Source organism: Bufo gargarizans, chromosome 4, assembly GCF_014858855.1.
Source record: "Bufo gargarizans isolate SCDJY-AF-19 chromosome 4, ASM1485885v1, whole genome shotgun sequence".
Lineage (NCBI taxonomy): Eukaryota > Metazoa > Chordata > Amphibia > Anura > Bufonidae > Bufo > Bufo gargarizans.
The window spans coordinates 116,083,245-116,102,389 of NC_058083.1; positions in this window are offsets into that span (position 1 = coordinate 116,083,245).

Genomic DNA, 19,145 nt, shown 5'->3' on the forward strand with positions numbered 1-19,145 from the left:
AACTTTGGGTAGCCTCGCAATATAATGGTAAAATGAAAATAAAAATAGGATTGAATGAGGAAGTGCCCTGGAGTCCAATAATATATGGTTATGGGGAGGTAGTTAATGTCTAATCTGGACAAGGGACGGACAGGTCCTGTGGGATCCATGCCTGGTTCATTTTTATGAACGTCAGCTTGTCCACATTGGCTGTAGACAGGCGGCTGCGTTTGTCTGTAATGACGCCCCCTGCCGTGCTGAATACACGTTCAGACAAAACGCTGGCTGCCGGGCAGGCCAGCACCTCCAAGGCATAAAAGGCTAGCTCTGGCCACGTGGACAATTTAGAGACCCAGAAGTTGAATGGGGCCGAACCATCAGTCAGTACGTGGAGGGGTGTGCACACGTACTGTTCCACCATGTTAGTGAAATGTTGCCTCCTGCTAACACGTTGCGTATCAGGTGGTGGTGCAGTTAGCTGTGGCGTGTTGACAAAAGTTTTCCACATCTCTGCCATGCTAACCCTGCCCTCAGAGGAGCTGGCCGTGACACAGCTGCCTTGGCGACCTCTTGCTCCTCCTCTGCCTTGGCCTTGGGCTTCCACTTGTTCCCCTGTGACATTTGGGAATGCTCTCAGTAGCGCGTCTACCAACGTGCGCTTGTACTCGCGCATCTTCCTATCACGCTCCAGTGCAGGAAGTAAGGTGGGCACATTGTCTTTGTAGCGTGGATCCAGCAGGGTGGCAACCCAGTAGTCCGCACAGGTTAAAATGTGGGCAACTCTGCTGTCGTTGCGCAGGCACTGCAGCATGTAGTCGCTCATGTGTGCCAGGCTGCCCAGGGGTAAGGACAAGCTGTCCTCTGTGGGAGGCGTATCGTCATCGTCCTGCCTTTCCCCCCAGCCACGCACCAGTGATGGACCCGAGCTGCGTTGGGTGCCACCCCGCTGTGACCATGCTTCATCCTCATCCTCCTCCACCTCCTCCTCATCCTCGTCCTCCTCGTCCTCCAGTAGTGGGCCCTGGCTGGCCACATTTGTACCTGGCCTCTGCTGTTGCCAAAAACCTCCCTCTGAGTCACTTCGAAGAGACTGGCCTGAAAGTGCTAAAAATGACCCCTCTTCCTCCTCCTCCTCCTCCTCCTCCTGGGCCACCTCCTCTTCCATCATCGCCCTAAGTGTTTTCTCAAGGAGACATAGAAGTGGTATTGTAACGCTGATAACGGTGTCATCGCCACTGGCCATGTTGGTGGAGTACTCGAAACAGCGCAACAGGGCACACAGGTCTCGCATGGAGGCCCAGTCATTGGTGGTGAAGTGGTGCTGTTCTGTAGTGCGACTGACCCGTGCGTGCTGCAGCTGAAACTCCACTATGGCCTGCTGCTGCTCGCACAGTCTGTCCAGCATGTGCAAGGTGGAGTTCCACCTGGTGGGCACATCGCATATGAGGCGGTGAGCGGGAAGGCCGAAGTTACGCTGTAGCGCAGACAGGCGAGCAGCAGCAGGATGTGAACGCCGGAAGCGCGAACAGACGGCCCGCACTTTATGCAGCAGCTCTGACATGTCGGGGTAGTTGTGAATGAACTTCTGCACCACCAAATTCAGCACATGCGCCAAGCAAGGGATGTGCGTCAAATTGGCTAGTCCCAGAGCTGCAACGAGATTTCGCCCATTATCACACACCACCAGGCCGGGCTTGAGGCTCACCGGCAGCAACCACTCGTCGGTCTGTTGTTCTATACCCCGCCACAACTCCTGTGCGGTGTGGGGCCTGTCCCCCAAACATATGAGTTTCAGAATGGCCTGCTGACGTTTACCCCGGGCTGTGCTGAAGTTGGTGGTGAAGGTGTGTGGCTGACTGGATGAGCAGGTGGAAGAAGAGGAGGAGGAAGCCGAGAAGGAGGAGGTGGCAACAGGAGGCAAAGAATGTTGCCCTGCGATCCTTGGCGGCGGAAGGACGTGCGCCAAACAGCTCTCCGCCTGGGGCCCAGCTGCCACTACATTTACCCAGTGTGCAGTTAGGGAGATATAGCGTCCCTGGCCGTGCTTACTGGTCCACGTATCTGTGGTTAGGTGGACCTTGCCACAGATGGCGTTGCGCAGTGCACACTTGATTTTATCGGATACTTGGTTGTGCAGGGAAGGCACGGCTCTCTTGGAGAAGTAGTGCCGGCTGGGAACAACATACTGTGGGACAGCAAGCGACATGAGCTGTTTGAAGCTGTCTGTGTCCACCAGCCTAAATGACAGCATTTCATAGGCCAGTAGTTTAGAAATGCTGGCATTCAGGGCCAGGGATCGAGGGTGGCTAGGTGGGAATTTACGCTTTCTATCAAATGTTTGTGAGATGGAGAGCTGAACGCTGGCGTGTGACATGGTTGAGACGCTTGGTGACGGAGGTGGTGGTGGTGGTGTTGGTGGTACATCCCCTGTTTGCTGGGCGGCAGGTGCCAACGTTCCTCCAGAGGCGGAGGAAGAGGCCGAGGCGGCAGCAGCAGAATAGGCCGAGGCGGCAGCAGCAGAAGAGGTAGCAGGGGGAGCCTGAGTGACTTCCTTGGTTTTAAGGTGTTTACTCCACTGCAGTTCATGCTTTGCATGCAGGTGCCTGGTCATGCAGGTTGTGCTCAGGTTCAGAACGTTAATGCCTCGCTTCAGGCTCTGATGGCACAGCGTGCAAACCACTCGGGTCTTGTCGTCAGCACATTGTTTGAAGAAGTGCCATGCCAGGGAACTCCTTGAAGCTGCCTTTGGGGTGCTCGGTCCCAGATGGCGGCGGTCAGTAGCAGGCGGAGTCTCTTGGCGGCGGGTGTTCTGCTTTTGCCCACTGCTCCCTCTTTTGCTACGCTGTTGGCTCGGTCTCACCACTGCCTCTTCCTCCGAACTGTGAAAGTCAGTGGCACGACCTTCATTCCATGTGGGGTCTAGGACCTCATCGTCCCCTGCATCGTCTTCCACCCAGTCTTGATCCCTGACCTCCTGTTCAGTCTGCACACTGCAGAAAGACGCAGCAGTTGGCACCTGTGTTTCGTCATCATCAGAGACATGCTGAGGTGGTATTCCCATGTCCTCATCATCAGGAAACATAAGTGGTTGTGCGTCAGTGCATTCTATGTCTTTCACCGCTGGGGAAGGGCTAGGTGGATGCCCTTGGGAAACCCTGCCAGCGGAGTCTTCAAACAGCATAAGAGACTGCTGCATAACTTGAGGCTGAGACAGTTTCCCTGGTATGCATGGGGGTGATGTGACAGACTGATGGGGTTGGTTTTCAGGCGCCATCTGTGCGCTTTCTGCAGAAGACTGGGTGGGAGATAATGTGAACGTGCTGGATCCACTGTCGGCCACCCAATTGACTAATGCCTGTACCTGCTCAGGCCTTACCATCCTTAGAACGGCATTGGGCCCCACCATATATCGCTGTAAATTCTGGCGGCTACTGGGACCTGAGGTAGTTGGTACACTAGGACGTGTGGATGTGGCAGAACGGCCACGTCCTCTCCCAGCACCAGAGGGTCCACTAACACCACCACGACCATGTCCACGTCCGCGTCCCTTACTAGATGTTTTTCTCATTGTTATGGTTCACCACAACAACAAATATATTATTTGGCCCAATGTATTGTATTCAAATTCAGCGGGATATAAATTTGAGGCCTAGTATTTAGGCGCTGGGTGACCGGTATGGATTTAGTGACAGAATTAGACTTGGAAATGCACAGAAGCGTGTGTGTGAAGTTATTCTGAATGACCCTATGTGCACCTTGAATATTATATACCCTTTTTGGGATAGATTTCAAATAGCTCTGATATAGCAGGAACCACTAAATTATGAAATTGCTAAATTGGGAATTGTATTTCAACCCAGAACAAAAAATGTGCTTTGACGGACACTAAATATCTTGCCCAGCAACAACAGTACAGCGGTAACTAGAGATTTAGCAGGATATAAATTTGAGGCCTAGTATTTAGGCGCTGGGTGACAGGTATGGGTTTAGTGACAGAATTAGACTTGGAAATACACTGTAGCGGGTGTGTGTGAAGTTATTCTGAATGACCCAATGTGCACCTTGAATATTATATACCCTTTTAGGGATAGATTTCAAATAGCTCTGATATAGCAGAAACCACTAAATTATGAAATTGCTAAATTGGGAATTGTATTTCAACCCAGAACAAAAAATGTGCTTTGACGGACACTAAATATCTTGCCCAGCAACAACAGTACAGCGGTAACGAGAGATTTAGCAGGATATAAATTTGAGGCCTAGTATTTAGGCGCTGGGTGACAGGTATGGGTTTAGTGCCAGAATTAGACTTGGAAATACACAGTAGCGGGTGTGTGTGAAGTTATTCTGAATGACCCAATGTGCACCTTGAATATTATATACCCTTTTAGGGATAGATTTCAAATAGCTCTGATATAGCAGAAACCACTAAATTATGAAATTGCTAAATTGGGAATTGTATTTCAACCCAGAACAAAAAATGTGCTTTGACGGACACTAAATATCTTGCCCAGCAACAACAGTACAGCGGTAACGAGAGATTTAGCAGGATATAAATTTGAGGCCTAGTATTTAGGCGCTGGGTGACAGGTATGGGTTTAGTGACAGAATTAGACTTGGAAATACACAGTAGCGGGGGTGTGTGAAGTTATTCTGAATGACCCAATGTGCACCTTGAATATTATATACCCTTTTAGGGATAGATTTCAAATAGCTCTGATTTAGCAGAAACCACTAAATTATGAAATTGCTAAATTGGGAATTGTATTTCAACCCAGAACAAAAAATGTGCTTTGACGGACACTAAATATCTTGCCCAGCAACAACAGTACAGCGGTAACGAGAGATTTAGCAGGATATAAATTTGAGGCCTAGTATTTAGGCGCTGGGTGACAGGTATGGGTTTAGTGACAGAATTAGACTTGGAAATACACAGTAGAGGGTGTGTGTGAAGTTATTCTGAATGACCCTATGTGCACCTTGAATATTATATACCCTTTTTGGGATAGATTTCAAATAGCTCTGATATAGCAGGAACCACTAAATTATGAAATTGCTAAATTGGGAATTGTATTTCAACCCAGAACAAAAAATGTGCTTTGACGGACACTAAATATCTTTCCAAGCAACAACAGTACAGCGGTAACGAGAGATTTAGCAGGATATAAATTTGAGGCCTAGTATTTAGGCGCTGGGTGACAGGTATGGGTTTAGTGACAGAATTAGACTTGGAAATACACAGTAGCGGGTGTGTGTGAAGTTATTCTGAATGACCCAATGTGCACCTTGAATATTATATACCCTTTTAGGGATAGATTTCAAATAGCTCTGATATAGCAGAAACCACTAAATTATGAAATTGCTAAATTGGGAATTGTATTTCAACCCAGAACAAAAAATGTGCTTTGACGGACACTAAATAACTTTCCCAGCTACAACAGGACAGCGGTAACGAGAGATTTAGCAGGATATAAATTTGAGGCCTAGTATTTAGGCGCTGGGTGACAGGTATGGGTTTAGTGACAGAATTAGACTTGGAAATACACAGTAACGGGTGTGTGTGAAGTTATTCTGAATGACCCAATGTGCACCTTGAATATTATATACCCTTTTAGGGATAGATTTCAAATAGCTCTGATATAGCAGAAACCACTAAATTATGAAATTGCTAAATTGGGAATTGTACTTCAACCCAGAACAAAAAATGTGCTTTGACGGACACTAAATATCTTTCCAAGCAACAACAGTACAGCGGTAACGAGAGATTTAGCAGGATATAAATTTGAGGCCTAGTATTTAGGCGCTGGGTGACAGGTATGGGTTTAGTGACAGAATTAGACTTGGAAATACACAGTAGCGGGTGTGTGTGAAGTTATTCTGAATGACCCAATGTGCACCTTGAATATTATATACCCTTTTAGGGATAGATTTCAAATAGCTCTGATATAGCAGAAACCACTAAATTATGAAATTGCTAAATTGGGAATTGTACTTCAACCCAGAACAAAAAATGTGCTTTGACGGACACTAAATAACTTTCCCAGCTACAACAGGACAGCGGTAACGAGAGATTTAGCGGGATATAAATTTGAGGCCTAGTATTTAGGCGCTGGGTGACAGGTATGGGTTTAGTGACAGAATTAGACTTGGAAATACACAGTAGCGGGTGTGTGTGAAGTTATTCTGAATGACCCTATGTGCACCTTCAATATGATCTACCCTTTTAGGGATAGATTTCAAATAGCTCTGATATAGCAGAAACCACTAAATTATGAAATTGCTAAATTGGGAATTGTATTTCAACCCAGAACAAAAAATGTGCTTTGACGGACACTAAATAACTTTCCCAGCTACAACAGGACAGCGGTAACGAGAGATTTAGCAGGATATAAATTTGAGGCCTAGTATTTAGGCGCTGGGTGACAGGTATGGGTTTAGTGACAGAATTAGACTTGAAAATACACAGTAGCGGGTGTGTGTGAAGTTATTCTGAATGACCCAATGTGCACCTTGAATATTATATACCCTTTTAGGGATAGATTTCAAATAGCTCTGATATAGCAGAAACCACTAAATTATGAAATTGCTAAATTGGGAATTGTACTTCAACCCAGAACAAAAAATGTGCTTTGACGGACACTAAATAACTTTCCCAGCTACAACAGGACAGCGGTAACGAGAGATTTAGCAGGATATAAATTTGAGGCCTAGTATTTAGGCGCTGGGTGACCGGTATGGATTTAGTGACAGAATTAGACTGGGATATGGCCAAAAAATAACCACACTATTGCTGGTTAAATGCACTTGGTGACGGGCGCAGCTTGCCCCTGATGTAGTATATGGCCAAAAAATGAACAGACTATTGCTGGTTAAATGCACTTGGTGTCACAGCTTGACCAACCACACTACTGAGGGTTAAATGCACTTGGTGACGGGCGCAGCTTGCCCCTGATGTAGTATATGGCCAAAAAATAAACAGACTATTGCTGGTTAAATGCACTTGGTGTGACAGCTTCACCCTGATGTAGGCTTTAGCCAGAAAACAACCACACCATTGAGGGTTAAATGCACTTGGTGACAGGCGCAGCTTGCCCCTGATTTTGTATATGGCCAAAAAATGAACAGACTATTGCTGGTTAAATGCACTTGGTGTGACAGCTTCACCCTGATGTAGGCTTTAGCCAAAAAACAACCACACCATTGAGGGTTAAATGCACTTGGTGACAGGCGCAGCTTGCCCCTGATTTTGTATATGGCCAAAAAATGAACAGACTATTGCTGGTTAAATGCACTTGGTGTGACAGCTTCACCCTGATGTAGGCTTTAGCCAAAAAACAACCACACCATTGAGGGTTAAATGCACTTGGTGACAGGCGCAGCTTGCCCCTGATTTTGTATATGGCCAAAAAATGAACAGACTATTGCTGGTTAAATGCACTTGGTGTGACAGCTTCACCCTGATGTAGGCTTTAGCCAAAAAACAACCACACCATTGAGGGTTAAATGCACTTGGTCGCAGCTTGTGCTGGCGCACCACAAGACACAAAATGGCCGCCGATCACCCCAGAAAAATGTGACTGACAAACGGTCTGGGCAGCCTAAAAACAGTGAGCAATTGAGGATCAGCAGCTCAATGATCCACAGCTGCAGATCGATCAGTTAATCAAGTCCTTTGGAGGAGTTAATCTGCCTAATCTCGCCCTACTGTCGCAGCCGCAACCTCTCCCTACGCTAATCAGAGCAGAGTGACGGGCGGCGCTATGTGACTCCAGCTTAAATAGAGGCTGGGTCACATGGTGCTCTGGCCAATCACAGCCATGCCAATAGTAGGCATGGCTGTGATGGCCTCTTGGGGCAAGTAGTATGACGCTTGTTGATTGGCTGCTTTGCAGCCTTTCAAAAAGCGCCAAGAAAGCGTCACAAAAGCGCCAAGAAAGCGACGAACACCGAACCCGAACCCGGAATTTTACGAAAATGTCCGGGTTCGGGTCCGTGTCACGGACACCCCAAAATTCGGTACGAACCCGAACTATACAGTTCGAGTTCGCTCATCCCTAGTTATTAGGCAGCAAGTGAGTCTGTTCTTGAGTTGGTGTGTTGGAAGCAGGAAAATGTGCAAGGAGAGGGATCAAAACAGCTTTGGCAAAGTTCAAGTTGTGAGGGCTAGACGACTGGGTCAGAGAACCTTCAATATGGCATTTATTGAAGCTTGTTGTGTGCTAGTGTGGACCTCTGTTTACTATTGAAATCACCTACAATGAGCATACGGGTATCAAAACTTGACCAATGGAAGAAGATGGCCTGGTCTGATTTTTCACTCTCCATTTTACAGTATATCATTGGGATGGCCAGAAGCCTGTTCATCCTGAGATGACACCAGGATGCACTATTGGAAGAAGGCAAGCCTATGGAGGTTGTATGATGCATTCATATGGACGTTACTGTGACACGTAAAATACCTCTTAATAACATTTGCAAAGACAGGGTCTTACTACGGTAAACCCTCATACTGATGTTAAAATTGAGAGATTAGCCAACATATCCTACTGTGGGGGACATGTCTGAGCTCGAGCAACGTGCCAAGGTTTCTCAAGTAGCTCAGGACCTAACACTCACCTACCTGTGCCATATGGGCAATACCAGGAGCCATACAGGAGCGTAAGGTCAGACTCATAGCCAACTCACCAGTTACCTCCAGCATGTAGCCATGTAACCCTGCTTGCAATGGGAGGAGGGAGGAGTATGCGAGTCCCACTCAAGACTGGCTGATATGGCCCAGGCCTCGCAGGTGCACCTAAATATAGCCTGTGAATGGAAAACAGGCACATTTAAATTGGAGTTTATACACCTCCAAGGATCTCTATATACAAACCAAAAGAAAAAATGGCGTGGTTTTAAACAGACAGGAAGTGGTCAAACCCATATGCAGTTGTGCATGTGTATACAGGGGAGAAAATCCTGCACTTGAGGCCCGTTGCTAATGGTGATCCCCAGCAAAAATGCATACAATGGAGGATGCCCGCAGCGGACCACAAGTACCACAATAGACATCCTACACAAGATAGCAATAATGAGGATGTGATAACCAATATAAAAATATAATAACATTTGCAAAGACAGGTGCACTCTGCAGACTTACTAAACCCTCATACTGATGTTAAAATTGAGAGATTAGCCAACATGTCCTACTGTGAAGGACATGTCTGAGCCCGAGCACTGCACCAAGGTTTCTCAAGTAGCTCGGGACCTAACACTCACCTACCTGTGCCATATGGGCGATACCAGGAGCCAGTGGGCGAATTATAGTAGCGTAAGGTCTGACTCACAGAAAACTCCCAGTAACCTCCAGCATGTAGCCATGCTACCAATGGGAGGAGGGAGGAGTCTGCGAGTCCCACTCAAGACTGGCTGATAAGGCCCAGGCATCGCAGGTGCACCTAAATGTAGCCTGTGGATGGAAAACAGGCACATTCAAATTGGAGTTTATACACCTCCAAGCATCTCTATATACAAACCAACAGAAAAAATGGCGTGGTGTTAAACAGGCAGGAAGTGCTCAAACCCATATGCAGTTGTGCATGTGTATACAGGGGAGAAAATCCTGCACTTGAGGCCCGTTGCTAATGGCGATCCCCAGCAAAAATGCATACAGTGGAGGATTAAATCAACAATAAAAGAGTCAGTCCTGTATCCTCACACGGACAGATTGCTTGTGCTGCTGCTGGTTCCGGAGTAGTGTGGTAGGTGTATCACACTGGAAATGCAGGTAATGAGAGTTTTTGGAACCGCGCTGCTCTGGACTATAATCTCCGGTCAATAGTGGATGGTGCCGGGCTCCAACACCTTTCCTTTCCACCCAAAAAAGATCCAATCTTCCACAGATGGTTTCCTCTATAGGGTTCAAGGAAATTGATACAATAGTGAAGCACCCTTTGGCTTGATGTTATTAAAAGGTTTTATTATACTCACAAGAGTCGATCAACAAAAGGCGATATGCTCTATACTTAAATATTCAAATATTCACAAAGCCGTCATTAATCCTCCACCCACTTTTGTGACGTGGGATGAAGATCTATATCCACTAAATAATATTGCGGTGTATAAAATAATGATGAATAAGAGATAAATGTGTTGGAGATCAAGTTGTTTATAACAGCAAGAGTTTTATAATTTTTTATCTATTTATATGTACAGGGAGTGCAGAATTATTAGGCAAGTTGTATTTTTGAGGATTAATTTTATTATTGAACAACAACCATGTTCTCAATGAACCCAAAAAACTCATTAATATCAAAGCTGAATATTTTTGGAAGTAGTTTTTAGTTTGTTTTTAGTTTTAGCTATTTTAGGGGGATATCTGTGTGTGCAGGTGACTATTACTGTGCATAATTATTAGGCAACTTAACAAAAAACAAATATATACCCATTGCAATTATTTATTTTTACCAGTGAAACCAATATAACATCTCAACATTCACAAATATACATTTCTGACATTCAAAAACAAAACAAAAACAAATCAGTGACCAATATAGCCACTTTTCTTTGCAAGGACACTCAAAAGTCTGCCATCCATGGATTCTGTCAGTGTTTTGATCTGTTCACCATCAACATTGCGTGCAGCAGCAACCACAGCCTCCCAGACACTGTTCAGAGAGGTGTACTGTTTTCCCTCCTTGTAAATCTCACATTTGATGATGGACCACAGGTTCTCAATGGGGTTCAGATCAGGTGAGCAAGGAGGCCATGTCATTAGATTTTCTTCTTTTATACCCTTTCTTGACAGCCACGCTGTGGAGTACTTGGACGCGTGTGATGGAGCATTGTCCTGCATGAAAATCATGTTTTTCTTGAAGGATGCAGACTTCTTCCTGTACCACTGCTTGAAGAAGGTGTCTTCCAGAAACTGGCAGTAGGACTGGGAGTTGAGCTTGACTCCATCCTCAACCCGAAAAGGCCCCACAAGCTCATCTTTGATGATACCAGCCCAAACCAGTACTCCACCTCCACCTTGCTGGCGTCTGAGTCGGACTGGAGCTCTCTGCCCTTTACCAATCCAGCCACGGGCCCATCCATCTGGCCCATCAAGACTCACTCTCATTTCATCAGTCCATAAAACCTTAGAAAAATCAGTCTTGAGATATTTCTTGGCCCAGTCTTGACGTTTCAGCTTGTGTGTCTTGTTCAGTGGTGGTCGTCTTTCAGCCTTTCTTACCTTGGCCATGTCTCTGAGTATTGCACACCTTGTGCTTTTGGGCACTCCAGTGATGTTGCAGCTCTGAAATATGGCCAAACTGGTGGCAAGTGGCATCTTGGCAGCTGCACGCTTGACTTTTCTCAGTTCATGGGCAGTTATTTTGCGCCTTGGTTTTTCCACACGCTTCTTGCGACCCTGTTGACTATTTTGAATGAAACGCTTCATTGTTCGATGATCACGCTTCAGAAGCTTTGCAATTTTAAGAGTGCTGCATCCCTCTGCAAGGTATCTCACTATTTTTGACTTTTCTGAGCCTTCTTTTGACCCATTTTGCCAAAGGAAAGGAAGTTGCCTAATAATTATGCACACCTGATATAGGGTGTTGATGTCATTAGACCACACCCCTTCTCATTACAGAGATGCACATCACCTAATATGCTTAATTGGTAGTAGGCTTTCGAGCCTATACAGCTTGGAGTAAGACAACATGCATAAAGAGGATGATGTGGTCAAAATACTCATTTGCCTAATAATTCTGCACTCCCTGTATATGTGTTAATTTTTATGCGGAATGGGAAGGTATATGAAGATACTTGTAAAATGCATGATGGGAAACTTTTCTGCAATGTTGGGATTTGATCCGGATCACCGCCGGCTCATTTATCAAAATAAGCTGGGCTATTTAAAGGGCCCCATTGCGCATATGCGCAGTTGTCGCCCCTGAAGAAGCGAGGCAGCGAAACCCGGGTCGGGCAGAAACCAGACGATTGTATCTATTGATATATGCCTTTTGTTGATCGACTCTTGTGAGTATAATAAAACCTTTTAATAACATCAAGCCAAAGGGTGCTTCACTATTGTATCAATTTCCTTGAACCCTATAGAGGAAACCATCTGTGGAAGATTGGACCTTTTTTGGGTGGAAAGGAAAGGTGTTGGAGCCCGGCACCATCCACTATTGACCGGAGATTATAGTCCAGAGCAGCGCGGTTCCAAAAACTCTCATTACCTGCATTTCCAGTGTGATACACCTACCACACTACTCCGGAACCAGCAGCAGCACAAGCAATCTGTCCGTGTGAGGATACAGGACTGACTCTTTTATTGTTGATTTAATTTGTATCTATAGGTGGTCGAATCTTGCTACCAACATGGACATTTTTGATTTTAGAGCCAATTTCAAATGTGATCTTGATGCTTTCTGTGAGACTCCTATTGAGAGCGATAAGGGGTCAGATGATATGAGAACACTGTTTGTGAAACTTGAAAAGGAATTGATTAGGGAGATACGAACCACCTGGGATATTGCCTCCCTGGAGAGATTTCTCATGGAAGGCAGGATTCCAGAAGGCCTGAGATGGCAACTCCCTCTGATCACTGAAGAGGAGGAGGATTTAATAGGGTGGGAAAGAGTATTGAATGAATGTGCGTGGAAAGTCATGCAATATATTATCACAGTCCGAAAGAATAAGTTAAAGAAGATTAATAAGGTGATTGATGATTTACAAGAGGTGATTAAACCTATAAAAAATGGGAATAAAGAGATATATGATAAATGTAGCAAACAGTGTCAGGAAGCAGTACTTAAATCCGAAAAGGAAATAAGGAATAAGAAACACAAGAAATATGTTAAGATTTGTAATGAATATAAAACTGATAAAGTATATAAATGATAAAATAAACAGAAAAACACTGGGGAGACTATGTCAGAAACGGGAAATGTGGATGAGCCCAGTGCTAGTAATCCTAATCAAGGACACTACACTGGAGGTTTTAGGAAACCAGAGACTGGGGCCGAGAGACAAAGGGTTTTTAAAAACAATTATAACCAACAGTTTAATAAATATACACCGCAGCGGAATTATGGGTATCATGAAAATGCATATCAATTTAATAGAGAAAATGTATGCACATATGAGCCAAACTTTGAGAATAGGGAAGACTATATAAACCAGCAGAATTATACACACTATTATGCTGGTCAACAGGGCAAACATTATGAGTATAGTAATGGTCACAAAGGGGGCCAGTACAATGGGAATTATGGACGAAATAATGGATATAGAGGGCAACAATATAGACAAATGTATAAACAGCCGTATCAAGGAGGAGGGTATAAGGGAAAACCAAGATGGAGACCACAGGAGAATTATAGGACTAACCATTATGAAGGAGCCCATTATGAAGGAAACAGTTATGATGATAAACAAAAAAGGGATAACAGTGAAGGAAACAGACTAAATAGTACACAACAGAACGAGCAAAATTTTCCTCACCAGAGCATAAAAGGGGTCCAGAGGGAAGGAGAAATAAGAGAGGTAACAACGAGGACACCACAAAAAAGAAGTCTGGTAGAGGAAGACGGGGAAAAGGAAAGGGGAAGATCGAGCCCAAAAACCAAAAAGATCAAGGAGACATAGGAGGGATTTTCAACTTAAGCGACCACATCTTAACAGAGGGAGAAAAGAGTGTCCTGAATAAGGGCCTCAAATATGCGCCTAGCCAGAAGATCAACAAATTTGAGGCATTCCTGGATATTCATAAATATATTCGGAAAATCAATATGGCTAAATATTGGATCAGCAATCCTGCTTCACAGAATAAAAATCCTGCTATATTAGACACACAGATTAAGAAAGAGGGAGATATTGTACACACACAATTGAAGGAAAAATCAAAGTTTTTTCCAAAAAAACGGAATAATGAATGTGTGGAGGCTTTTAAAATTGGCCTGTTAAAAGAGCTAGAAGAGATGGACACGAGTAAGGTGAAACAAAATCTCAATTATAAAGAAAGAAAGGCCCTGAAAGATCTGGAAAAAAATCCAGATCTAACAATTAAACCGGTGGATAAAGGGGGGGGGGGGGGGTAGTTATAATGAACAAAGAGAAGTATGAAGCAGAAATGGCCAGATTGGTATCGGACGGAACAACCTATAGAAAACTGAAAATTAACCCCACCCAAGAATATAAAAAGATTCTGGATGGAATCTTGAGAGAGGGTTTTAAAAAAGGAATATTGAATAAAAAAGAGTATGAGTATCTCACCATACCGTTCCCTCTAGTACCAGTAATATATCACCTGCCAAAAGTCCACAAAAGTTTAATCGACCCTCCAGGGAGGCCGATAATTTCGGGCCTGAACTCATTGACATGCAGGATCACCGAATATATTGATTTTTACTTGCAGGGGTATGTGGTGCAGAACCCCTCGCACTTGAAGGACACTGGAGCTGTGTTACAACTTATTAAGGAACTAAGCCCCCCTACTGTAGATACATGGATGGCCACAATTGATGTGGCATCTCTGTATACAGTCATTCCGAAGAAGTTGGGTATGGAAGCTGTAGAGAGTAGGATCAAAAAAGATATGAAATTAGGAGATGCACAGGGAACATTTATCCTGGAATGCCTCAGCTATTGCCTTGATCACAATTATTTTTGGTTTAAGGACTCGCACTATGTACAGTGCATCGGGGACGGCGATGGGGGCAAAATTCGCCCCCAGCTTCGCTAACATTTTTATGGGGGCATGGGAGGAGGCCTCCATCCTTCCCACACTGGGAGCGGACACCCCAGGGGGTAAACTGACCTTCTGGAGGAGATATATCGATGACTGTCTCCTAGTGTGGGAAGGAGGGAGGGAGGGCCTTGAGTCCTTCATATGTCAGTTGAATACTAATGATTGGAATTTAAAATTTGTGGGAGAAATTAGTAATGTCTCTGTCACCTTCCTGGATCTATGCATACGGATAGAAGATGGCCGCTTCATGACAAGTTCACATTTTAAGGACACAGATGTCAACTCCTATATTGACATAAAAAGTTGTCATTACGGGCCCTGGCTCACGAATATACCGAAAGGACAATTCAAGAGGATGGCCCGTAATTGTACGAAAGTCGAAGACTATCGAATACAAAGCAAAGTGCTAAAAAACAGATTCATTGAAAGGGGTTATGAGGAGGCAAATCTAGACGTATGCATAGAAGCTGTGGAAGTAGAAAAAAATAAAAAAGAGAAGAGAATAAAGACACGAGAGAAAAAGCAAAAAAGGGTGAGAAAGATTACAAATTCTCTTTTGTGACAAAATACTGTTCTATGTCTGATAACATCAAGAAAATGGTGAGAAAGAACTGGGGGATACTTAAAAACGATCCAGTATTAAGAAAAACTATACCAGACAATCCCTCCTTTATTTTCAAAAAAGCGGCTAGTATCAGAACAAAACTTGTACATAGTGCTATCCCTCCAGTCAGCATTAAGCCAAAGAAAGAAGGAGGAAAATTCACCTGGTGTGGGTTTTGCGCAGGATGTAAAAATAGGAATACAAAAGAACGACAGATAAACATCAACTGTATAACATCCCAAAAAAATGGAATGGAGTTCCGTATAAGAGGAAACTGTTCCTGTGAGAATGAGAATATCATATACGTACTGGAGTGCCCTTGTGGGCTCCAGTACGTGGGCAGGACAGTAAGGAAGCTCAAAATCAGAATACAGGAGCACGTACGGAACATTAGAAAAGGTCTGTTGACCCACAGTGTATCTGCCCATTTCAAATTCGCGCATGAAAAAAACCCGAAGGGTTTAAGATTTGTGGGTGTAGAGATGGTCAAGCCACACTGGCGAGGGGGGGACTCACTGGCGCAAATCAATAGAAAGGAGGTAGAGTGGATTTATCAGTTAGGAACCCTACAGCCAGGTGGGTTAAATATTGAATTTGATTTGAAACCATGCTTACTGTAGAACACCCTGACCAGTCGCATTGCTTTGGTTCTCCTGACCCTGCTCCTTGAGGACCTTCGAACTACGTCATGGCGACGGAGTGTGACGCGGATGTCGGAGGGAGGAGGCGGGGTTCGGAGCACCCAAGCGACGTCACAAAAGTGGGTGGAGGATTAATGACGGCTTTGTGAATATTTGAATATTTAAGTATAGAGCATATCGAAAATCGGACGATTTATGTAATGTTGTAGGTGAATTAAGTGGGATGAAGATCTATATCCACTAAATAATATTGCGGTGTATAAAATAATGATGAATAAGAGATAAATGTGTTGGAGATCAAGTTGTTTATAACAGCAAGAGTTTTATAATTTTGTATCTATTTATATGTATATGTGTTAATTTTTATGCGGAATGGGAAGGTATATGAAGATACTTGTAAAATGCATGATGGGAAACTTTTCTGCAATGTTGGGATTTGATCCGGATCACCGCCGGCTCATTTATCGAAATAAGCTGGGCTATTTAAAGGGCCCCATTGCGCATATGCGCAGTTGTCGCCCCTGAAGAAGCGAGGCAGCGAAACCCGGGTCGGGCAGAAACCAGACGATTGTATCTATTGATATATGCCTTTTGTTGATCGACTCTTGTGAGTATAATAAAACCTTTTAATAACATCAAGCCAAAGGGTGCTTCACTATTATATCAATTTCCTTGAACCCTATAGAGGAAACCATCTGTGGAAGATTGGAAGATTGGACCTTTTTTGGGTGGAAAGGAGCCCGGCACCATCCACTATTGACCGGAGATTATAGTCCAGAGCAGCGCGGTTCCAAAAACTCTCAATACAGTGGAGGATGCCCGCAGTGGACCACAAGTACCAGAGAATGCTATCAATCACTGATAACACCTCCCCCGTGTACAGCTATCAGTGACTGACAGCTATCTCTGTATATACACTTATACAGAGAATGCTATCACTGATAACACCTCCGCCATTTACAACTATCTGTTACTGACACCTACTGTATCTCTGTATATACACTTATACGGATAATGCTATGAGAGATAACACTTCCCGTGTACAACTGAAATCAGAAAAAGCTGAAATTTAAATATATAAATTGCAGGGTTTACAGAATATTTTCCCACTAAAATATATTTATATCAATCTGCTCAGCTCTTCCTGCTCTATAACATGATGCCTGCAAATAGCAATGTTTTTCATGGTGACATGTTCTCTTTAAATAATTTTGGTAGTTTTGCCTCAACCTTGCCTCAAGTCATATGCAAAACCCCAGATAACACAAGACTTGTGCCAAATGTCAAAATCATTTCTACTACAGAATAAATACGGAGGTAAAGAAGAAGGCTTTATTTAGAAATCATAAACCTCCATGTAACAATATTTCTTTTTTCATGGTTTTGTCCACTTACAAATTGGAATACATGGTGGAGTTTGCCCCCTTGTCAGTAGAACCCAGTGGTTCGAGATTCTGTATGAGATCATTGTAAAAACAAGTCTGCTTTTTATGACATGGTAATGTAGTGCAAATGATACTAGACAGGGGTCTTACCATTTGTCCTATTTCTCCAAGCAGTGCATTTCCTATGGAAAAACAGACGCACCGCCGTCCACACCACACTGTGCTAACATTAGGCCTGCTTCGTTTTACACAGTTTAGCCTGAATGGAGTTTTTAATGTTAATGTAACATAATAGGAAGTCTCAGTGGCAATGGTGGGATTTTATTTCTGCACTAAAGCTCTACCACTTTTGTCACGTGACAGAAAAAACAAGTTTTGGTTTTACCTTCTCTAAAAAAGGCTATAGAAAATGGAAATTTTTATAATTGTTTCAACAAAATGGCATTGAGTAAACTACACCAAAGGGAAAGTAATTGCCTCATGTCTAGTGTATTCTGTAAAATTTCTTTTTGATGACCAGGGCAGCTATAGCAAACTGAAGTCTTGTTGCCCTGTTAGGAAAATAAAGCTGTCGAGAGGAATCATTGTGCACGATGTGCAGACTTCTGCTGAGGTAATGTATATTGACTAAACTGCAATAGGAAAACTTTTATATATATATATATATATATATATATATATATATATATAAATCAGTGTACAAGAAAAGTCTGATTTTCCTGACACACAGGCACAAATTAAATTTTTTGTTAAATGTGTCTTATTTTAAGCTAAACATCATTTAGGTGTACTTTAGGATGTAGTTTATAAAATTGAGGAGTCTTGATGCTCTCAAAAAAAGGGAAACAATATAAAATATAGTAATTTGATACCTTTTAATGGCTAACTAAAATCCACAATGTTATAAGGCAAACTTTCGAGACTCTGAGGTCCCTTCTTCAGTACAGGAATTAAAAAAAATCTTTAAAGAAACATGGATATACACAGAAAAGAACAGAGAGGTGGAGTGATAAATTGCTAAATCTCTGAGTTTAGAGAGGAGACAACAAGGCAAATGCATACTGTAAATGGAAGAGTTGGCAATAAACAAAGAGTCAAATCACTGCTTACATTTTATCAGTAGGTCTGAAAATGGCCTTTGGACAAAAATCGATCAAATCAATGGATGGCTGACTGGTTAGTTGGTTGGCTGGTTAGTTGATAAGTATGGTAACTAGTACTAATTTTATTTTGAGTTTGTTTTAATAAAAATTACTATTTTCTTTTATTTTATTATGTCATCAAATGTGGTATATTATTTATAATATTTTTTATGCATGCCTCTAGTGAATCTATATTAATATATTCCAGTGGAAATAAGTATTTCCTGCTTCCAGATGGACCGTTCCTTGGAGTAGTTCACATTAGTAAATCAATTTCAGCAAGATATTAATTGGACAAGGTTAATAGGTTCATTAAAGTGCAAGAGCCTCGCGTTTTACAGTGTTATAAGAAACAGTAGTGAACAATGCCCATGTATCCTTAGACTAAACCTATGTATGTGAGGTTCTATATCACTGATGCAGACACAAGTCATAACCTTAGGATAAACTAATCTAAAGAATACATCTATACAGTGATTAACATAGTTTTTAGAATGGTTTAATTCCAAAACAGAATAAGGGTCCTTACTAGTGTTGGTGTCACGACTATGTGTTTGGTCGTGACTCTTTGTGTCGCATGCAGTTGTCAGCGGTCTGCTTGTTGTCTACTGCAGGTGAGGGCAGTTAGTATGTTGCCTCACGTGTGGTTGCCGCTGGCAACATGATGTTGTTTGG